This window comes from Diabrotica undecimpunctata, chromosome 2 (assembly GCF_040954645.1).
Source record: "Diabrotica undecimpunctata isolate CICGRU chromosome 2, icDiaUnde3, whole genome shotgun sequence".
Classification (NCBI taxonomy): Eukaryota; Metazoa; Arthropoda; class Insecta; order Coleoptera; family Chrysomelidae; genus Diabrotica; species Diabrotica undecimpunctata.
The window spans coordinates 173,986,156-174,010,981 of record NC_092804.1 but is presented as its reverse complement, the minus strand read 5'-3'; the positions used below and the strand labels follow the sequence as shown (position 1 = coordinate 174,010,981).

The following is a 24,826-nucleotide window of genomic DNA, read 5'->3' as shown; positions in this document are numbered from 1 at the left end:
TCGAAGAGCACAATTGTATCATTTAGACTTTAGTGGTCATCTTAGTTTATATAGTTTTTGCTATGATGTGGCAATCAAATCCCAGTGTGAGATCAACTTATTTAAAAAAAGAGAGAATAAAAAGTCAATTAATATAAGAATAAATGTGATCCCCTATAGCATTTAGTAGTAATAGAGAATCATGTCGGAAATGTCAGAGAAATGATGACAATTCTAGTGAACGGATTGGAACGGATAAATAGGAGTAGATGTAATGTTTCTTAAGAAAAAAGTGCGGTAAGTACTTAATCTTTTTGTCATTTTTTCTGCTGATATTAGCCATTCCATTGCTACTGTCTGCCACAATTTTTTGTGTCAGTATTGATCCGTGATAGAAGTATACCTACCATAACATTGGAAAAATTACACAGCAACATGTTATATCATTTTCATGGAAGAATATCTTTAGCAATTAATTGTGAAATAAATAATGTCTGTTGTTTATTACTCGGTAGAAGAAAGTCTCTAGAAGACATCACATGTGCCGTGCCGCTGTCGAAGGTGTTCGACCAATAAGCGTACCTACTGCATCGCCCTTCCTGAAACTAGCATTCTGATTGGCCCAAGACTAAAAGTTCCAGCGTGAGGCGTCATGTTGCCACAAGAAAATAGTACTGGCTCAGACCATGTTGCTTCCTGTGGACTGATGGTTTTCTTCTAGTTAGTACTCTGAGTGATGGAGAAAGGATTGGTAAATAAAGAGAAAATTGGTGGTTTGAGTAGAAAAGAGGAAAATAAGTGAATATTTCTCTATGTGAGAGGGGCTTGAAGCTGAGGACATGATGTAAGGATAGCTTTTGGTTTTGAATATATAGACTCAGCAAGCTGCTCTAGTGTCTTGGAAGTGTGCCCGAAATGGACCCTCTAACCGGTGGGTTTTAGGAAGACAACTTGCTAAGGTTGAATTCTTCTTGGACGCCGACTTCGATCTTCAAGCTAGTAGGCTTGGACTTGGACTTAAACCCGCCTGTAGTTATGTGTTAAAGGGTTTGTTCTTAAATAAATACAGGGAAGGGAGCACAATTACGAGTCTTGGGTCACTAAAGAGGATCGATGCAGTCGAAACGCATATTGGTCGAGCGCCGATCACACTGTCTCGTACTGTAAGATTACTGTCACTAAAAAACTTCCCCCATTAAGCCGGGATACTGGTGAGGCACTTTTTTACGCCTCTTTCGTTCCTTTATCCGGTGTTGATATCTACTACTCTACTACATTCTAGCGGCTTCTAAGATATCCTGTTATACGGTATTACTATAATTTTTTGAGCGATAACAGATGATAATGTTGGATTCATATTACTAAAATCTTCCAGCCGTGCCGAAACATCCGTGCGACACTTTTCAACGACTTCTCCACTCCCTCTTCCGAACCTTGCCTTATTTCTTCTCGCAGCTTATTTCTGCTTTCTTTTCAGACTGTTTTCATTTTCATCACCCTTACCATCATACCATGTACGAAGTATAAATCTCTCCTCATTATGGAGTATCAAAAAATAATTATTCAAGATTTAATATCCCTACTGAAGATTATATAAAATGTTCTGAAAATTTCCTGAAATATTCGAAAAGTATGTGTGGTCAGAGCGATTAAATGTGGTTTTCATAATGCCGATGGATGAATTGTTAGAAGATGGCTTTACATGATATTTTTCTTTTTTTTTGTGTCGAGTACATTTGGAGGGATTCCTTTAAAACTTAGATAACCTGTTAAAATTACTCAATTTTATTTATTTTTTAAAAACTATAAAAATAACAAGTCAAAATATCTTTAAAATCAATCTGACAAAAAAAATTATCCCTATTATGATATCAAGTTACAGTTTTGATGTTTTATTGTGTAGCGATTAGTTCCAAAATGTAAATTAATCTTAAAAAATAACTAAGTGTAATAAATGCAACCCTTCACAATGAATAAAAACTACCGGACTTATTTATAGGTGGAAAGTGCGAGTTTTACATAAATAAAACGTTTTATTGAAAAGCTAATAAATATTAAAAGCCACCTGATAGTTGCAATAACATCGTACCTGTTATTTTTTCCAATGTTAACTATTTAAATCTTATTTCTGCATCACCAGCTTATGTAAACCTGATGCGTTTTTAACCTTTTCCCTGGTTAATGTTAATGTCGATATTTTGCTATTCATTGTTTTTATTAGATATTCATCCATGATAATTGGACTGTCAATTGGTATAGTCTCAATTTTTGACAAAATTTGTTTAAGTCTTATGAGAAAGTGAAACGTGCAATACAGCAATTATTAATACGATTTTGAAAACGTCGATAAAAAATCAAAACTAATGAGAGAACTAAATCATTTTTGCGTAACTGGCTAGTTTTTACTAAACTGATCGATCACGATTTTGGGCGATATGGTTTCACTTCTGTAGTAGCAACTCTCTTAGCTGTTCTTGGAATATAGTTAGGATATAGATGTTGGAGGAATGTATTGAGCGCTAGATAATCTAATAGTATGATTCTTACCTCATCTAGGTATACTCTGACTTGCTCATGCTTATGTCATTTTGACCGAAGTAATTCATGATAATATTTAACTAATTCCAACAATTACTTAAAATTAAACTGAGTCATTCGACAGCATGGACGGAAACCCGTCAAAAATTCCTCAGGTTCTGACAAGTAGAGTCTCCAAATTATTGTCGCATTATCTTGGCCATTTTTTACGAAATTAAGACATTTTTATCAGTATAGTAGATACGCGGCTTACTTTCATACATCAGGGTGCATGTTTTAATTGTATATTCTAAGAATCTGAATCATAAATAGCTAGTCGACTGTCTGATGTTTTAGCTATAGATTCTTAATGAACACATTACGGGGAACCAATTTTCATGACTACTTATATAGTAATTTTGATGTTCAACTGATCCTAGGGTGATTTTTCTCACGCATCACACTCTCACACAACTTTTTGTGGATGGTTGTGAAAAGATTCCTGTTCAAGATATCATTGATTTATCGTTAAATGAAAGTTGCTTGTCGTAGCAACTGCAGCATATGTTTCCACTGATTCTCTCAGTACTCGTAGATGCTCGTCCAACGCATTGAGGTAAAAATGAGACTTTGTAAAAGTAGATTTTATCATCTTATAGCCCCCCACTTCAAATCTCAGACATAATCCATCCCTATATGCTTCCAGAAATTTCTATTGTAGGTAAGTTGAATATTTTATTCTACTCATATCGTCCATACATCGGGTTGGAGGTCTACTTTGACTTCTTCTTCGAGTGCCTTCTTTTATCGAAGATCTGCAACAATTTTGTCAAGTTCTCATAAGCGCCTTTCAGAACACAGAATGTTCCACAGGAATAGAAGCGTAGAAACCACCGTTATGGAGTAAAACTGCTTTTAACCTGCGCTTCGATGAGTCAGTAAAATTTTACTCTTTAAGACGAGATTCTAGCGACTCAGCAGCATGTTTGGGAAGATGCAGATCTCTCTAAAAATCATTGATCTCTTTTTGGGAGATTTCCAATTTTATCTAAAGTCATCTTCAAAGTCAAAGCTTGAGTTCTAATCCGCTTGAGGTTGTACTTCGCCTTCATCTGGGTCTGGTATCACTCCTAACGTAGGAGGGGACTTTAGTACAGGTGTTTCTATATTATGAAGAAGACAACTATTAGCTGAGGGTAAATTTGGGTATGAAATGAAATGCTTTCCTTTTGAGTTGAATTCATTCTATCACATGAGCAAAAGTAGCAGTCGTCACTATGGTTCCTTTGCTCTCACTATACTATGTGTGTTAGACGAAGATAGGTTGATAGTATCTCCGCAATTTACAATTTGTATAACTACAAAATAGGATATTTTGGATGTTTCAGAACGCCAAATGCAAGATCTCATAGCTTAGACAAGCACATCAAATTACACAAGAATTAGTTGAAAGTATGCAAACATCTTTTTGGTTGCAGATCTGTGTGCATTATAAATTATTAATTTATAAAAAAACTGTGACGGTTGAAATATCCAAAGTGTGTCCTTTCGCATGATTACGTTAGTATAAAATGAACAGTGTCGTACAAAATATATTTTTTAAGGTTTTAGAAGAATTCTTCTGAATTTCTTACATTTCCAACATTCACCAGAAAATTAAATACACATTTTTTTGGTTTTCTGCTGTTTTAGCCATCTTAAATTTTGGCTTAGAATCATAATTTTGATTTCGAAATGAAGAATGTACCTAACATGAATACTAATAGAGCATATACCATTTGACATGTCTTTTTTTCCTTTTTGCACTACAGAAATTGGCAAGTGCACTTTCTTATATTATATATGTAAAAAAAATGGACCAGTTTGGCAGAGGGTATGCGCATTTAAATTACAAAAAGCAAAACATGAATTTTAGATGTTTTTAATATGGATGTATATGTACTTTACATTTTAAGCATATCATATACGTATAGTAATACTCTTAGTAGGTATTCTCAACTGTCCGAATTTTCAACTATTTTCTATGTACCCTCTGTATCAGATTTTGGGAACAGTTAATCGAATATTTATAGCTACATATCGTGTAACGGAAACTAGGTAAGTCGATTAGAATATTAAAATTATTGGTAATTTGACAAACACATGGTGTTACAAATGGCAAGGATCAAAGAAATTTGTGATTGAGAGTGCTACTTGTTTAATTTTATCTGCCACTCATTTTAACGCCCGTTTTTTGAAATTTTCAATTAAATATATTGTTTTAAGCACACGTTACTTTTAACAGATGCCAAAAAACTTTATTATAGACGAACAAATAACATATAGTTGTTGACTACGAAGTGTGGTACTTTAAAAAATGCGGCGAAGAGCATAAGATATTATTTATAAGTGTATTACAAGGAAAACTATAACCCTTTGATGAGTAACATTGAATATAATCACTTCGAATTCTATGTCGTCGAAGACTGAAATTTCCTTCTTATTACAGCCAAGGCTTTCAACTTGACAGGACATGAATATCCGCCAAAGTAGGGCGGCACACTCTAAGACAGTAAACGTGGCCCTAAACGAAGCCTAACGAGTAGCAATAGAGTGCCTAAAAATAGAGAAACGATATCACTCAAACCACGGAGTACACCGAGCGCTTCAGACAGTCATTTGAGGACAGACACGAGTTATAGTACAATGACCGCTAGAATCCAGTATATTCGATCACGCGAATTCAATAAGAAGTTACTGCCTATTGCACCATCAATTGCGAAGTACTAGAACAGCAAATTCAGCAATTTATTATAAATAAAGCATTGTAAAACCATCTTTTTCAGACTGATATTAGTCTGATATATTTTTACTTGTGAATTCACGCGATGTTCAGTGCTAAAGAGCACACACACTAGAGCTGCGGTTAAAACCCAATTAAGGTTTTCTCATTGGCGTTCTCGTGGAACCTCCAGCCTGGTATCCTCCGAAACCAAACGCACCAACTTGTTTGAACTGGGACTGGAGGACGTGGAAAATACTGAACCAAATGAGATCGCGCGTGGCCGCTGTGAAGACTAACAGAGCCAGCACTATGAAAATGACAACTTATACACGTGCGACCAACGACAGGACATAGACCAGCTATTCTAGTGAAACTAATGCTCATTCCTGTGCATGATGGACGACTGATGGAACGCCAAAACCAACGCAAAAATATGCCACAAGCTTCAAAAATTTGGAAACTTTTTTAACAATGTGTTAAGTTGTTTATGTGACAATTCCTTTTCTCCGGGGATTAATACACCTTTTGCTTCTTTTTGCTGCTTGATTTTCTTTGTATCTAAATGGTTTTTGTAACATTTTTGGAAAGATTCAATTTCCTTTGAACAGACTGATTGATTAAATTCATTTTCTTTAAAACATGCAAACATTACGGACATTTCATAAATACAACATACATCAGAAGTTTTTCCGCCTTTTCCGGATACAGCATTTCTTAGCTTTAAGGGTAAAATTTCTTTGAATGGTATTGGCTCCTTGGGAATGGGTCTGGCTACAAGAAGGCTGCTAAATATTTTCATATTAATCTGAAACGTCGTCTGTATAATTCTGTCTGTATTAACAAATCGTACTATTGCAGAGAGCTGGCTAAAATTGGTAACATCAGTTGTTTCATCTAAAAAAATTGCAATGAAGCCAGTTGGTTTAATTTCATCAATTATTTTGTTTGAAACTACTGTCGAAATAGCAGAAATCAAATCATTCTGAATTCGATTTGAGGTGCCTTGAAACACACTGGACTGTTCTAAATGAGTTTTTAAACAAGGATCGTACTTAGAAATTAGTGAAACAAGATCCATGTAATTGCTCCTATTTGCTGATGTACTGGTTTCGTCGTGACCTCTGAACCCAAGTTCATGGAAACATAAAAAACACACAGCGTCAATAAGTCTTTTCAGCACGTCTCTATTTTTATCAACTAATGTTTTTGATGACTCACTTTTAATGAATTATCCAAAGTGTGTTATATTCTATTTTTTCCATAAACTTTCTGTTTGATGACGGCCTGCAAGTGACCTTTAGACATGACGTCATTTATATCGGTACAATTTTACCTTTGAATCTCTATAGCAGAACTGCAACCGGTACGTCCATGTTCACAAATGTGTCATAAACCTATAAAATTGTTAAAAATCTTTAAAAGATCATGGAAAAAACGATAACTGAGCTTTAGAAGAGGATCAAACGTAACGAAAAGTATTAAAAAAGATGACAAATATCTCAAAAGACTCAAAAACCATAAAGAAAAGGAACTGGGTCAAAAAGGCGTTATTGTTTTGAATGTATTTTAAACATTTTCCAGTTTTTTCAGCTATTTAATCGTATTCACATGTGCAATTACATGTAATACCGTGCCTCTCGTTTGAATTTATGAGTGTAATACATTGCTCCATTATGAGTTAAATTGCAGGCACAACACATGTCACAAATAGACCAAACAATATCAGAATAACGAAAACAAGAGAGATGAGATTACTAAAAATAATGTAAACATAATGATAGGCTCAAAGCAGAATATCGAGAACGTCTCGGGACAATTTGTCAATAGGGTCGAGAAGTATTGGGCAACGTTAAAATCTCTGATGACTGTTTATAACAAACTGAAGATTGTATAGAAAAATTAAGAAGAATATCATTTGGAGATTATTAAATGATCCATAGGAAATGATTTAGGTATTGTCCATTTATTTTTGAATACCTCATTCCTCTAGGTAGGAGTTTTTTAAAGACATACTTTTGTAATTCAAATAGCTGATACAAAACTTAAAGACGATGCTTGAATAATTAAGTAGTGAAGCCTAAAAATGGGTTTTAGAATGAATAGTACCAGTACCAATAAAAATGAGAATTGAATTAGCTTGATCAGTATTTGACGAACTAAGGTACCATCTGAACTACAAAATATATCTACAATACCTTTAAAAATAATCAGTTTAGATGAGACTGATTGACAATCTTGATAAAAGTAAGATGAATGGAGACAATATTCTTCTAAATGTGCCTATCTCCTTGAGATGTTGGCGACCACATTGACCCATCTTATTCTGATATAAGCTTGAATGCTCGAATAAATCTGCTCGAACTTTGATAAAATAAAGGCAGATATCGAGCACAGTTTTATTAATTAAATCTTGCCTAAGTACTTTCGCTCATTAGAACATCTTCAGGAGCATTTCGTCAATTTTGGGCTATCCAACAATCCCAGAATGTCATAAACATAAAGTTGAACATAACACTTCATTAAACAAGGACAAACAGTTTAAAATTATTTAAAAAAGTCGAAACTACATTCTGGTCGGCAACAGGAGAGAGAATCTTTGTTATCAGTTTTTTGAACTTCTGCTTCAAGTGTCATCTCCGCGAGGTCGGCAATCATCATAGCTATTGGAACATTAGATACCGCTGCTCTGAAAAGTTTCTTTCTTCGGATCTTTCCCTGCATAATCAGTTTTTTGAACAGTATCAGCAGTATGTAAGTCCAAGAGGAAAGTACTCAAAAAGTGTGTGAAAAAGGGAATTAAACGTTTTTGCGAAAGTAACACATACTCGTAAATCGCGAACGATCGGGTCGAGATATATATGGAGAACGTTTCTGCTCCTACCAATAATAAATAGCTTTTGTTTTTATAGTTATAGAATTCCTATAAATATATATTTTACAATGTGCTATTAAACGGGGCGTTATAAAACAAATTTTATTGTTTTATCAATTAACATTTTTATTGGAATACCGGTGGAAATAACTGAATTAACGTAATACAATCGATCAGGGACTCAATTTTGTGTTGTCATTATTATCTATAAATAAAAATTATATCAATTTACAGAATTAAAATAAATCATAAACATGCAATCTCTATATTAATTTTAGTGTAACTTTCTGATCTGCAGTTAGTTTTTGCTAGTTATGAGTTAAGTGCAATGGAGCAACCAGAACAAATAAATTGGTAAAGTAAGAAGAATTGATGTGTATTCTTGCACTTTTTTTGTCCTTGTTTTTTGTAACACTTTGTATACACTAAAAAAACATGTTTCTATAAAGATATTTAAAACTTTTATAACTCTTGAGATTTTTAATATAATATAAAATAATAAATCAATTGGTGAGTGAAAATATGTGAGTGAAGTCAGCATTTCTTATTAAATTCACTGATTACTTTAGTTTTAGCACTATTCTTTTTAAGGTAATATAAAAAATAAATAATTGATCGTAAGTCGACATTTACATCATGAGACTGTTTCACTTATATTACACCAACATGGTTTGTTACTACTACTACTACTACTATCGGTTTACAGCGTTCTCCGACGCCTTCCGACTCCTAACCGCCATTCTTCTCTATTCAGCCATAGGCCTGGAGGGATTTCTCTTTCCTCTAGTTCTTTTTCAATTCCCTCTCTCCAGCTTTTTCTCGGCCTTCCTCTTTTCCTTCTTCTTTGTGGTGTCCACGTCAAAATCTGTTTTGGAATCATATCATTTGGCATTCTCTGTACATGGCCGTACCATATTTACTGTTTTGTTTTTATGTCATCAACTATTGTATGCTTGACTCCCATCATTTCACGTATTCTCTTATTTGGTATCCGATCTCTTCTTGATTTTCCTGCTGCTCTTCTCCAGAAGTCCATTTCTGTTGCTAGTAACAGTTTCTCTGTTCTTTGTTTCATTTGCCAAACTTCGCTGCCATATGTGATTACACTTTTAAGTATGGTGTTGTATATGAGTTGTTTGTTCGCTTTAGATATTGTTTGGTCCCACAGAATGCCATTCATCATGGATATGGCTTTTCTACCCTGTATGTTTCTGTCTTTTATAGCAGCATCGAGTGTTCCATCTTGAGTTATCTTCATACCCAGGTACTTGTATTCATCACAGTTTCTAATTTCTACCCCATCGTCTAATATAATGGACTGTTTTGTCCCTCCAATACACATGGCTTCAGTTTTCTTAATGTTGACTTCGAGACCCCATTTGTTATATTCTTCTATTAGCTTCCGAGTCATGTAACTCAAGTCGTCATGATCCTGAGCAATCAGTATTTGGTCATCAGCGAAACATAAGGTGTACAGTGTAGTCTCGTCATTGAGAGGAATTCCCATGCCATTACATTTTCTTTTCCACAGCTTGAGTGCTTGTTCCAGATAAATTTTGAAAAGGGTAGGCGAAATACAGCAACCCTGCTTTAGTCCTTTCGTGACCTTAAATCCTTCAGATATCCTTGATCCAGTTTTAATTTCAGTCGTTCCATTATACAGACTTTGGACTGCTTTGATAAGACCATGCTTAATGTTGGTTTGCTGTAGGGTTGACCATAGTTTACTTAGGGGTACACTGTCATATGCTTTTTGTAAGTCTACGTACATCAGGTGAACTTCTTTATTGACGGCTGTTTTTTTTTTTTTTCAATAACTTGCGTAATAGAGTTCAGGTGGTCTACTGTGGATCGCCCAGCTCTAAAACCAGCTTGTTCCTCTGCTTCGTAATCTCTATAGTCATTTTCTATTTTGTTCTTAATAAGTTTCCCATACATCCTACTTATTGTGCTGTTTACCGCAATTCCTCTGTAATTTTCACACTGATACTTGCTGCCCTTTTTGTGGATAGTTGACATGATAGATAATTTCCACTCTTTTGGTAATTCGGCTCCATTCAAGCAGTCTTGAAAGAGTTTTCTTAACTGTTCCTGGAGTTTGTCTGTACCGGCTTTCACTAATTCTGCAGGGATGTCACCATAGTTAGTTACTAAAACATAGTTTGTTACTAAAACACTTAATACTTAAAAGAACTCTACAATGACGCCGATATTGTCCAAGAAATTAAATCACAGCGACTAAGATGGGCAGGCCACGTGCACAGACTGCATAACGAGAGACTTGTAAAACTGGTATGGGAGGAGATTCCCACAGGCAAAAGACCACTCGGACGTCCCAAAATGCGATGGAGAGATAACATCCAAGCAGATCTCCGGAAAATGAACATTCCATTTAACCCTAGGTTGATGGAAGACCGAACAAATTAGAAAAAAGTTGTACAGTCAGCCAAGACCCACCCAGGGTTGTAGCGCTTAGTGATGATGATGATAGTTTGTTACATATTTCTGTCTTAGGCTTATAAATAAAAAAGTTTGTCCCTTACACATCAATTCCACAAATGGTGGATCAATTTACACAATTATCGTATTGTAAGTGAATGTTCATCTAAAATTTCAGCTATCTATCAATATTATTGTTTACTTTATAATATATCATCTTAATCTACATTATTTAATGGAAATTAATTATTATTTCGTGTGAAAGTACGTATTTTTTGACGTTTCGTTTTCTACTTCAGAAATCGTTCTCAAAATAAACGTATTTTGAACTGAAATTGTGGTTGATCCCTTTTAAATAGTAAGTTATACCCTTATACTAATTATCAATGGCTGTTCAATTTTTGACGTGCTAAAAAATATCATATTTTTCGGTGTATTATTCATATAATTACCAACCTCGATATGAAAATCACCACTTAATCTAACCCTTTGGACTTTGTCCGATACATTCTTGGTCAATGCAAACGAAAAATCGCTCTCGTGACTGGCTCCCGAACAGACTCTGTGTTCGCCTCTTTGATTTTTGTTCTCATATGGAAAGGACCTTGTTTATCACCTCCCTTAAAATATAGACGCTTTTTTCAATTGTCTTAGTGAACAACCACTCACAAAGAAGTACCGTGTATACAGTGAAAAAATATCGCAAATCCGTTAGACAAAACAGCTAATCTGCTAAAGACAATTAAAATTCGCACGAGAAACAACTCCGAATGAAAACCATCTATGTGGAAAGAAGCTGTTTTACAAACTTAATTTAGCTGTTGCCTGTATAACACTTAATTACCTTTCCTAATTATTTTGAACCACACCTATAATATAGTCCTAAAACGTTAATGATGCAGCATATGTGCATGCCTTGATTGTACAATGGAATTACAGATCGTTATGAGCCAAAATCTCCTTTAGAACGATCCTCCAGTTTTTCAAAATGATTGTCTATTTGTTTAATATCTGCTCTTTATCACTAGTTACAGAGCCATACTTATATTTAAAAGGATATTATTTTGAGTTTTTTTGAGTGACACAAAAAAAGATTTTTGATACTATAACAAGCAGGATGTCATATCTTTGAAAGTTTTGACAGCTTCACATACCCTGCCTCGCTAGTGACTACTACCAACAAAACGAGCTAAGAAATTAAAAGACGAATAAACCTTACAAATAAGGCATACTATTAGTGGTTAGATGGAGTTAAGACCCACTTACGGATATTAACCAGGACCGACTTAATCGTAGAACAGGCCAAGATCTACAAAGGATTGTCAAGCCAAAGATGATGATGCTAATAGTAGACAGTATAATCACATATGCCACAGAAAATTAGATGATAAATAAATGAAACAAGAACAAAGTTCCAGCAACCAAAATAGACTTAATGTGAACAAGTTGTAGCGTAACGAGATTGGATCTTATGAGAATTGTAGAGATAAAACCAAGGATGGCACTGATACAACTGAGCTACATATAAGAAAAACGTCTAAATTTGCATGGATCTATAACAAGAGCATATCAATCAAGATGGATATGAAAAATCTCGGATTGGAGTCCCATGGGAAGATCCAATGTGAAGAATAGGAGATAGACCACAAAGATCATGGAGAAATGAAATGAATGATACCATGGAAAAACGGGCTCTCAGGGAATGAGAACGGCAGAAGTGGAAGTATCGGTCTAAAGAAACAAGGCGATGATAGCCATAGAAATCCTTTATATGTAGTGGAGTAGGTGGTAAAAACTCTACTGTCTGACCATGTCAATAAAGACCTTATTGCGTCGTCTTCTGTCGAAGGTAGGCGATTAAAATGGTAATTGAATATTTGAAAACTGTTGCACGAAAGATTTCTGCAGATGAACGGTCAAACCATCTTCTCAGGTGCTTCAGCCATGAGTTCTGGCGTCTTCCTACTGATCTTTTGCTTTCAATATGATTTGGAGTAATTCATATCTTTCACCTCTTAAGACATGGTCTAAGTAATGACCTGAAGGCCTAGAGAAGCGAACATATGCACAGGGGATCTCTAAACAGATGAGTATCACTTATAAGATTATTAATAATATGTACTCTGAATTACCAACATTACTAACAAATGATAGTCCATTTTATGATTCTTCTACGTGTTATCACTGTCCATTCTCTAACAGGGCTGGCCATTTGTATAGTGTCTTTGCGGGGCGGTTGTTGCTCTATTGAGATGAGGGGACATAAGTGGAAAATTTAATTTTCGATTGGTAATTTTAAAATAAAAGTCGACATATTTGAGCATAGTTCTTTATTATTGTTTACTGCCTAGATGACCTTTCAGATACCGTGTATATTTCCAAAATTTAACAAACATCTTATTCGTATCATTCTGTGGCAATTGATGCCGTTCCATGCCAATATTCGCCATTCAGACATCCCTTCTTTAATATTAAATGTTGCCTCCAGCCACTTGTCTTGATGATAAAGGATGGTGGACGTAAATCATCCCGAAACTTGTTAAGAAAAAGGAGCGAAGGAGTGAGAAAAAGAAAAAGTTGTTCGAGCTAACCAGATCTGTATGAATTATTGCTTGTCGACTCAGAAGTTCGCGTTCGTTGCGTTTTGATATAACTGGAAATGTTGTCTATATAATAAGGGATCGTTTAGAGAAAAAGTTTATACATAAGACAAATGTGAATGAATATTTCATTGCAATCAAAATTGTTGTATAAATTTTTTAGCGGTGCTGTTTTGCTAATGAAAACAATTAAAAGGATTGAATCATTTGTTGATCTTTAATTCAATTCAAATTTTGTAGCCGTTGAAAAAGTTTCTTTCTAGAAAAGATTACCAGAGTAAACTCGCGTGTTTTCTTCAATCAAGTTTCCTTAATAGGGTCTATTCATAATTTTTAAACGCGGACATCTCCTCTACGAAGATCCTGCGAGAATGCGGTGCACATTTGTTTATGTGCAAAAACCGGTTTTAGTTTGGTCTTATTAAGTATTATAGCGAAAGCTAAATTAACCGAAAACTGACGACGATGAAGCTTGATTGAATTCCGTTTCTGATGGACATCTATGGAAAATCTATTTTAGGTATACATACATTTCCCAAATGGCAAAAAAACAATGACTTGAATCACATAACTTCCATAACAATTCATCGTATCTCGTTACTGTTCTCCTTTTCTTTTTATCAACAGCATAATCATCGTTCCAACCTTGCGGTGTAAATGGTAGTCTAGATGGAGTGAAATTGTTCAACACTATACCTTCATTGAGAAGGTGGTTTCAGATTCTTCTCTATCAATTTTTGTAGCTGTCGCTTCAATAGTTTGCCGTTATCTTTATGTAGAATGCAATGATTATTTGAGAAATTACCCTCTTAAACAATTTACTATTAATCATAACTTACCAGAATAATTTACCTAAGTCATAAAGTGTATTCACTTTTTTTCAATAAATTTTTTTATTATCGGCAGAAATAGACGACTTCTTTAGAGCATCTGCAAAAGAAATTTCGGTTTTTAATTTACTACCAACAATAAACCTTTAAATAGAGTACTTAATGTCAGTATTTTCATATAAAATACATAAACTTTCAACTGAAATTAATATCTTAAAATATACAGATTGAACGAATTTAAAACGGAACATACGAAATCAATGTATTTCGGCTCAACTCCGCTCTAGGTGGTTGGCCAACGAAAGGTTGTCAAATAATTATATTATAAAAATCCAATACTTCAGCGGGCTGCTGGATTCTGAATTCTTTCAAGAACAAGTTAAAACTCCACCCAAATAGGTTGCCTAGAATCACTGAAAAAACTAGACTACACAAGCAGTTATTATGCTGTCAAACCACTTATCGCTTCCTTATAGTCCAAGAGATAGAGCCGAAATTTTGAACTGATCAGTAATATGACATTTCTCTATAGGAATATATTCATTGTAACTGGGTTAAGACTTTGCCTTACAGGCGGACGCCCCTCGTGGTACAGGGGGTGGCTATACAGGGATGAAGTTGTCATTTTTTTCGGAAAAATTAACGATCGATAATATGGCTGAAAATTTGCCCAGAGGTATATTTAAGAAAAAAATGTGATTTGTAAAGTAAATATGACTTTAGTTTGAAAAAAAAACATTATCATAATATCATTTTAAAACTACAAAATATTCTATAAAAGATTCAAATGTTTTAGATGTTTTTTTTTCTTATCGGAAAAATCGTTTGAAAATTTTTGGAAAAAAATCATGGTATAACTGACAGAAAATCGAAAGGATTCTACAAATTAGATTTTACCTCAAAAAATTACGAAAATTTTCATTTACGGAAATTTTTTTGGAAAATTTTGAGGAAAACTCTACTTGACGCTTTTCAGAATAGTAACAGAAGTGAGCATACAAATTTTCAAATCAATCGGTATAAAAATATCATAATAAAATCAGTTTGAATATTGTTACCGAGACCTAAAATGCGCAGGCAAGTGGTACATTTGATCCCGTTTTATGGCTCCCTGTAACAACCCAGCTGTCCGCTCTTTTCGATTTAGAGTTTTTAGGGGCTAAATAATGAGCCATGAAAATGGCGGACATATTACTTATCGTTAATTTTTCCCCAAAAAATTGCAATTTCACCCCTGTCCGCCACCCCTTATGTATCCACTCTCGAGTCCGCCCTTTGGGATTTCGTCTAGTTATACCAAGATCTTACTCTGGGCAAAATAATCCCTGTATAGCCACCCCCTGTACCACGAGGGGCGTCCGCCTGTAAGGCAAAGTCTTAACCCAGTTACAATGAATATATTCCAATAGAGAAATGTCTTATTACTGATCAGTTCAAAATTTCGGCTCTATCTCTCCGACTATTAGGCAAGCTCCTCTTTCCTTTAAAGGAGACAGATAGTTGAACGATATTTTATACAATGTCTATCACCGGGTATGGATTTATTTTTGTCCAAGTTTTATATTGGTCCACTATTTCAAATGCAGTTCAAACAGACATATATTAAATTGTATGTTCCGTTTTAAATTCGTTCAATCTGTATATATATATATATATATATATATATATATATATATATATATATATATATATATATATATATATATATATATATATATATATATATATATATAGATCCTACAGCTTCTGCCGCTTCCCGCATTTCGATCGCCATCTTTTTCTATCTCTCCAGGTGTCTTCATCAATGGCTCTGTCTTTCATGGTTTCCATAACACCTTGTATCCAAGACTTGGCTGGTCTTCCTCGTTTCCTTTTATTACTTGGATTGTATTCCATAGTTCTTTTTGGCCATCTGTTGTCGTCCATCCTCTGTACGTGTCTGTACCATATTAACTGTCTAGTTTCTATTCTTTCAGAATTAGGTATACGTTCTATTCTTGATATACGGCAAGCTCTTCTCAGGTAGTCCATTTCAACCGTGTCAACTTTTTTCTTTCCTTTTACTGTCATTTGCCAACATTCTGCTCCATATGTAAGAACGGGCTCTACAATTACTTTGTAGATAGTCATTTTAGTTCTCATAGTAGCTTTGTTGGACCAAAGTATCGAATTCAGAATTTCTTAAAAACCCAGTAATAACCCTGGCGTCATCTGTTTGATGTCTAATAAACTGCATTTTTTCGCTGGTTTACTTGCAAATTGTATAAAAGAATTCATTTAGAATGATAGTTTGACAAACTGGAACTTTATTTCTGATTTCTTGTTTATATTATTGTCAATTTTAACTATTAAATGAAGGACATATTTGTGATCTACCAACATTTGTGTCTGGAACGACCAGACACGCAACGTTCGATGGTGTTTTACCCCTTTTAACGTGATAGCGTTTAATTAATTTCGGTTAATTGTGGGTCGAGACACCTTTTTTGTAAAAATGTATCATATTTATTTAATATACATGTCTTTATTATGTAAAAAAATCGATGCAAGTGCGAGTCCGTTATTCAAATGTCCTTGACAAAGTGTTTGTATGCTAAGCACTCGCGTTCTGCACGTAAGAAGAACCCTTTTTGATCGATGTTCACAGTTTTCATGCAAATTGTACCCTGCTTAAACATGTATCTATAGGGTGATGTGCAGAAAGTTTTTAACCCATCAAAGGTAATTCTACGTCCAAACATTGAACTAAAATTTTTGATAAAAAATTTGATAATCTCTATAACATGTCTTCTCAACTTCGCTTTTTTAGAGCAGCTGAGGATAATCAAAAACAAAAAATCAGACTGCTGGCCGCCAATTTTGATGACAAATATCTCGACGAGATATTAAAGAGATGATACAGGCAACAATTTATAATTGATATTTATTTTTCGTCATCAAGAAAATCTTAATAAAATGCCTTAAATCTAGCAACAACATAAACTGATTTAATTTTTGTCCGAAACCCAATCTTCCATTTGATAATATATATTCAAAATTTGGTACCAGTTTTTCTGCAAATATATTTATAACACTCATTAGATCACATTAATTTATTAACAATTAATGGCCATCCCACTCAATATTTTTAATTCTTGATGAGAGAGACGTGTTTTTTTTCTTTTTCGAGTCGACAATCTATCTCACATCATCTCACGTCTTTCTAAAACTCTTATTTACTTCAGTTCAACCGTATAAGCAAAGACAAGACAGCAAGACAATCTTTTTGGATAGTTGTAAAATACTTATGGCAACTGTGTAACTTCGAATGCAAATAAACAATGAAATCTGGTATGCCACTCATATTTCTTGAGTACGCAGTCAGGTAACATGGAAACGAAACCAACTGCAGACTTTTGACTTATTGTAAATGCTGTAGGAATATCGATGTTTTAATAATGGATGGATTTATAACTTGTTTATCTTCAGAAATTTGATTTTATGCTTGAGGTCAAGTAAAGAAAGGATGCCAATTGGAAAACAAGGAAGTGAAGATATTGTGTCATATAAGTGGAGCAGTTTTAATATTTAGTATTCATCATAACAGGTAACACAGAACAAAAACAAGCATCCTTCTTCAAAAAAAGTCTTGAGAAACATCTTCATTCCAGTCACCCATCAATTCCCCAATTGTTAAATGTCAACAATTAGTGGATCTGGCATCATATTCTAGTTTATGTTAAAGCCTAACATGTTTTTACAAGTTGATGTAATTGACCTAACTTATCCATAATTTTAGCGACTTACTCTTAAATTTTGATCAACTACAATCCAAGAAACTCTCTGAATTGTCTATAATTGAATGTTTAAGAGCGAATGCTACTAACAAGATTAATAACATCACCAGGCACATGTTTTATGTCTAAAGCAGAATTCCACACAGCTTCTTGATTTACGATACAGCAAAGAAACACACTTCTTTTCCAGGAAATGATTCCTTAAGTAGGCATCTTAAAAACCACATTTCGTCCCCGTCATATTCGGTGCTCCATCGGTAGTAATGTTACAAATATTAGTCAAAGGTACTTTCAAAGACATGATAATTTTTTGAAAATCTTTAACGCCAATTCTTCAGATATTTTTACTTGCCATTTTAACAGTCAAAAATGTCAAAAAACATTACCAACAGAGCATATCTACGTGATTGTCCAAGCTACACTTGATAATAGACGAAACGAAAACGGTAACGCCCAATTCCTTCCGAATATAGCCGAGAAATACACGAATTGTACTCCACATCGCCATGCTACCGAACTACAAACATGCACTACGGCATTACGCCTACTCAAGCTAGCTACGCAGAAAATATATTTTGTCGTACGTAGTGATTTCTCAAAACCATGTTGCGAACCGGATTGGCTAGTTAGAAGAGCCGTTAATAGGCATGGAACGGGTCCCTTGATTGCCATAACTGAAGAGTGTTTATAGTTATTAAACTATTTAAAAATCAAAGCCATAAAACACTATATCTGTCCACCAATTTGTCTGTCCAAGGAAAGGAAAAAGGAATGATAAAATATAATAATATGGAAACGTGAAACTGAAATCTATTGGAAGATTTTAGTTGTAGTTTTAATCATTTTCATATGTCACCTGTATAAAATATCTATCATTTAATTGTTTTTATTTATTTTGTTCACGTAGTAGGTATTTCTTCTACCCTGTATAATTGCATGCATCCCTTTAACACTTCCACCTTGAACGCAATGTCCAGCACATTTTGAGTCGGCGAAGTAGGTAAGTTCTGACTTTGTTTCTTTTCTAACGCCGCTTTTCAACCGATTTTTTACCATTTTCTCGCGTGATCTGCTCCGAATTATGTTCGCTGTTAGAAAAGCGCTCGGGAAATAATTTTCACGAGGTTAAACGTCATTTGGCGGATTTATTTTTGTTAGTTTTTCTTCTCCGAATGAATTGTGGCCAGACACGAGTTACGGGCTTCGTTGTAAAAAGTGCTGCGGTCGAGAAATGGTTAAATCGTTTGGGATTGAAACGTTCGCTGTAAGTATTATTATAAAGTAATGCTGACACCCTTGTAAAAATAATTAAAGCGTTTATATACAGTCTGTACAAATTGTTAGAGGCACATGGTAATTTGGATATTTTATTTTATTTGGAAAAAGTTTTAAAATTTCAAAATGTATTTTATAATTGTTTTACATTTTATTTTTGTTTGAGAAATATGTCTTTGAATAAACTGCAACAGCATAAAACGCTTTATTAGACGTTTTAACTTCTAGAATTTCATCTTGTTTCATTTATAGCTTGTGGTTGATACTGTCATTCGTTGAATGCATGTCAAACTTTTATAAAAGCTATAGTTGATAGATTATTTTCGTATTGGGTCATCAATATTGCGTCGTTTGCTTAACGCAGTATTTTACTTACTTCTTCTTCCTTTGTTGACACTTTTGATGACTTCATCAATGATTAAATTTAAAAGCACACGATTTACAAAGTCCCCCTCTGTTTTATTTCCTTCTCTATATCTATTATAGATATCGTAAGTTGTCCATCTATTCTGATTTCTATGTTCTTTCTGTTTTTTTGGACTTCTGCCTGGATATAATTGTTAAAGTAATTAATTTAAAAGTACATAAAGCCTTTCTACATCTTTACCATGGACCCTAATTTTCTATTAGGGTCTTAGGTTGTAGACTCTGAGGTGTCTTTAAATATTCCCATGATAACAAACTTATTGTTTCAATATACTTACTGCAACAAACACACAGTATATATGACTACTTAATTTACGCACAACTGTAATGTCAGTGGAAAGCGCAAAAGGTAATTTTTAAAGTCTATCTAATAAATGCAGTTGCATAACTTTGGTAAGCTTAATTTGACTCACATATTTTCATGACTAAACCAATTGAAATGTGACAAAAAGTTGATCAAACGTGATAGATTTACCACGAACTAGGTGGATATTTAGTAATGATTGTAGAGGAGTGGAAATTTTTCAATGACAATGCTTTGCTATACATATATTTAAAATAGGGTAATAAAAAATATCAAAAATATATAGCAAACCTAGTTTTTCTCTTTTTCTAATACATGTATATGTCGTAAGCATTTTCATAAGCAATTTTTCAGTTAAATTTGGTACCCAAAATCTGTCTACTACTTTCTGTACTTTCATGTATCAGGGAACATTACTATAAGCAGCTTTCCGGAGCAACTTTGCCAATCGGGCCAATCGAGTTGTTAATAAACTTAACGCAAAGTTTGCAAATTTTAAAGATCTTCAATATTTGCAATTAAAACGTTTTTTATTGTTAAAAATGGTTGATTTAAATTTATTAAGAACTGCCTAAGAAGCATCTAAAATGTATGTAAACCTAACCTACCATTTGTGTCTAAAAGTGTGTGCTCTAGCTCCACTTTGACAAGTATTGGTGTACTTGCAGCTCATCAGATAGCTGTAGAATTACAGCAAACTAAAAAGCGCAAAGATACCCGATTTTCTTCAGTCCTAGTTTAACTGGTGCACCAACTTTTTAATATCAATAGCATTATTAATTTTAGATTGGTTATTTGTATAAATCAATAAATGTATTAAGGATACTCGACCGCAAAATTATTCGACAACTGGCTTCTTCCCAAAATAGTTCAACAGCTACTTAATTCGTGCGCCTATATATGCGCAATATATGATCTACGGTGTCATTTAAATCAGGACTTCTACCAACATCATGGAGGTACTAGTGAATTATCTTGACAATCTGTGGTCGGGCATTACCATGAATAATGAAATTTTCTCTAACAGATGGCGCGAAAGGTGCTGCGTATTCGAGATACCTATCAGCGCTAAGGTTTCAAGGACTGTACGAGCTTCCAAAGAAATTCAATCTCCTATCAGTATACCTCCACTACCAAACTGTACTCTAGAAGAAACACAATTATCGTTATACTGCTCCTCAGTACTTCAGCTGAATCATTGATTCGCAATTGATCTGAATTGTCCCCAATTCTAAGCATCGTCTACAAGATGATCTGCAAAATTTTTAGGCCCAATCTTCTTAGTAGAAACATTTTCCAATCTTCTTGCAATATCTGTATCAGTAAGTTTCTTGACGTAGGAATATCCTTTTCCAGATATATTATTAGCGAATGGCGTGTCTTTCAATATGAAGAGCTACAACTTGAACTGCTATTTATGGTTATGGGTATAATTTATGGTTATGGTTATGGTAGACTATCTGCGTATCAGGAACCGAGGACTGTCTGAAACATCTAATCCTTAGTCCTTTGATTAACGTAACCTCACAGAAAACCACAAACTTTCTTAACGGTCTCTTCTTCATTTGGCTTCGCTCGATCAATGCCGAACTCAGGTCTGCCATCTTTGGTCAGTGACCAGTGCCAGAACACTCACAGAGGACATGAGAGGAGATTATTGAGGAGATGTCTGAATCTACAGTAGCCAGTGAGCGTATTGACCGCCAAAGAGCATCCCTTACGATTAAGTAGGAGGAATTTTTGTGGGACTCTTAGAAGACACCGCTAGTAGAGCCTAGTCCGTCTCATACCTCCACCACTATTCCTACATCGGGTATAGATATTCCGTTCTTGACAGTGAAACACGTCTACGAAATCACTTTCCACCGAAAACCTTTCAACTATATACAAAACTCGGGAACCATCGGCATCCAAATAGATGGATCTTGAAGTACTATTATTATTTTCTGAATCTCAGCAGTTGATTCAGCAAAGACGAGATCTTCCTCGTTGTCTTCTGCCCCTTGAGGTTCGTCGGTAGAGTTTCTTAACCGATCACACTTGTGATATTCTTTAAATTTGGCCTGTCAGACTTAGCCTAGCTACTTTGATCTCCGCCACAAGATTAAGTTCTCCCTAAATTATGGCCAGCTGGTTGTTACTTACTATGAGCTACACACGGACGGCTCCGTAGATCTTTCTCTCCCGTCTACATAGTTAGTCATTTCTTTTTCTTGTAACAGTCCAATTTTCTGCCTTTTAGTGAACCACTGGTACTGTATGAGGTAGCAGATGTGAAGAAGACCAAATTTTGCATATGAAGACCAAAATTATATTTTTTGCACAAAAATTTTGCAGTTGTACATATTCTTTAAGATGTTGACGTGTTTTTCTTTCCGTACTCTAATCTGTTTTTTTTAATGAATAATAGGTTTTGTTTCTTCTTAAAGAATATGTAAATTTTGCATTACTTTATTGACAACCGATCCCGCCTCCAGTTTCACTTTCACTTCTACGTGTATTCATGATCATGACGCGTATTTTTCTACTTGCACATATTGTACGATACTCTTAATGTAATGTTTACTCTAGCTGTTAAAAAAAATAGAAACTAAGAATAAGAATAATTGTAAAGGACACAGGACGTACTGTACATGAAAGCGCCCTTGGTTCTAAAAAGCAACTAATTGCGTCGCTAGCGAAAACCTTTGAAAATTCAAATTTAAGGGGATAACTGTGCATAATTACAAGGCAGGACTGGGTAGGCGAACACTGTATATATAAAGGTTCTTTAATGTGTATCGCAGCTTAGCGACTGTCAAGAGTGGCAGGAGTTTTAATTAGTTATAAAAGTTGGTTCGGTCAGAAAAATATGCTAGATGCAAATGAGAATCGTATTCGGTTTTGTTTTGATGTTATTGCTTTCAGCTATTAAACAAATAAACTTCCATACAAAAAGTTATTTGTGGTAATATATAAAGTGACTTTTACGAGCTCAAAACGGACAGTTATTAGATAGTTGTATGAGAAATGTATTTTTTTTAAATAAAAGTTTCCTTTAATGTACTAAAGTTTGTCCCGACTTTTTTTAGCTGACCGGATTCGTGTCCTAAAGTTATCTAAAACTAGTAGGTGGTGGTAAACTAGCTTTTCCAGTTTTTTTTTTAAATTGTTCTTGCTTTTGTCCTGTTTCTTCCAGAGCTTTCTGTTACAATGTTCTTCGTGCGCAATATATCCTTTCTTTTGAGCGGCTTCTAGCCTTAACTGTGCTTCATATATCTTTAATAGAGTGTCGTCTCGAACCATGCTACTGAGTTTGTCTTCAAGCACTACTTTATCACTCTTTATATGGTCATACGAGAAACAACTTTGTTCTTGCTTGCTGTCATTCTTAGAGTCTTCATCTCGACGAATCTTAATATGCTTTGGGATCGATTCATATCGGCTTTGATTTCGATACAATACATGAGTACAGTACAAGTATTTGAACTGTCTAATTGTTTCAATTCGTTTGCTATTAATTGTGATTTTACATCGCAAAGGCCATCGCAAAACAATTATTATGCTCTTGCGTTTGTACGCACTTTCTAATGTTCCGCAATGAGGCATAACTGATAACCTTGCCTTGTAAGTCACCTTTTGTTCTCTATCAATCTAATGCATCATTCGCTTACGAAGTAGTGACTATCACGGTATTCCTGAGCCAAGGGTTCGTTGCTTTGTGCCCTCCGTCGGTGGCGTGGTTCCGATAAGGCTTGCCTTTCGGATATCCGGCTAACTTCGTATGCTTCGTTTCGAGTATTAACTATCAACTAATAACCCAGCTATTCTAAGACCAGCCCAGCCTGGTCAAAAAAGCTGGCTTTTGGACGAATTTTTGCGTTTCTTATATATGTCTATGATTTCAATAGTGGAAGCTTAGACCATAATGGAAGCTGGATGGTTGGCTAGATCAGCGCCCTCATGCAGATCAGTCAGTATGGTAAAGCATGGTTCATCGATCCTTTTGGTTTGAAGAGTTTTCAGTTCATATAGGGATAACTGGCTTGTGGCTGTGGCGACCTAGAGTTCATAGCGACTTGGCTGTTTGGTTGAGCTCTTCCTATCACTGCGAAGCAGAAGTGTTTGTTTATTCACACATAGCCAGGGAGCGTGAGCTGTTAAAGCGTCGTGCAAACTCTAAGGCTGTATCGTAGTCAAAGGTGGCAACGATATATATTTCGACAGTTTAAACAATCTGACTTTAAAAGGCAATTGTAATTCGCGATGATTGTCATACAAGCCCCGATTTCTGTTGAGATTATCAACTTGTCGGTCAGTTGAGACATCAGTTATATATTAAAAAATAATTATAATACATTGGAAATTTTTTCAAAAATATAGTTTAAATAAAGAAAAACCCAATATTTACCAACTTGGTTATGTGCATTTTGAGAACAATTTTTTAAAGAATTATTTAATTAAACAAATAAGTAATACAGTTTTACAAGTATTGTGATCATTCCCATAAAATATAGTAGTCTATATATTTGCATGAAAAGAACAGATACTCATATCTGATTCCGTAAACTCTTTCAAAGTATAATATCTCTGTACTTAAATAAACTTAATTACACGCACAACCGTAATTAATTTGGTATACTTATTTTATCGTAAATTCTTCAAAAATCTAATAGAGTATATAATTTTTATACCGTTGGGTCCAAAATTACGCACTTACAGGACCTTTATACGTATTGTTTGCTTAATATTTGTGTTTCGGTAAAATTAGAACAATATATTTTCTACGTACATTAGTTTTGATAACTATTCATGCGAATATAAAGTTTAAATCCACAGAGAACCCCTTTCTGGCTACATCACAGAACGTTTTCGGAATGAATATTCCATCATCAGTGCTGATACTAGGTATATATGTTTAAAGCCACTAAATATACGGGTAAAACTCTTTAAATGTTATTAAATAGGTTTAATATTACATTGTTGCTGGTAATTTTATAGGATGTTCAGTTTTAAATATATTCGCTTCACGGAAACGTAAAACTCCCAACTGGGGTTGCTGGTA

The 24,826-nt window shown here is 34.5% G+C and overlaps 1 protein-coding gene across 4 annotated transcripts in view; it reads left to right on the top strand.

The window, feature by feature from the left end:
• Positions 1-24,826, top strand: part of Nca (neurocalcin homolog) — a 371,118-nt gene that overhangs the window by 312,512 nt on the left and 33,780 nt on the right. Inside the window, exon 1 of one of the 4 annotated variants that reach the window (XM_072524053.1) lies at positions 16,803-19,041. The exons of the other annotated variants lie outside the window; for them this stretch is intronic. The gene's annotated coding sequence lies outside the window, so the exon portion shown is untranslated. Of the gene's footprint in view, positions 1-16,802; positions 19,042-24,826 lie in introns of those variants that run through there. 4 annotated transcript variants of the gene reach the window in all.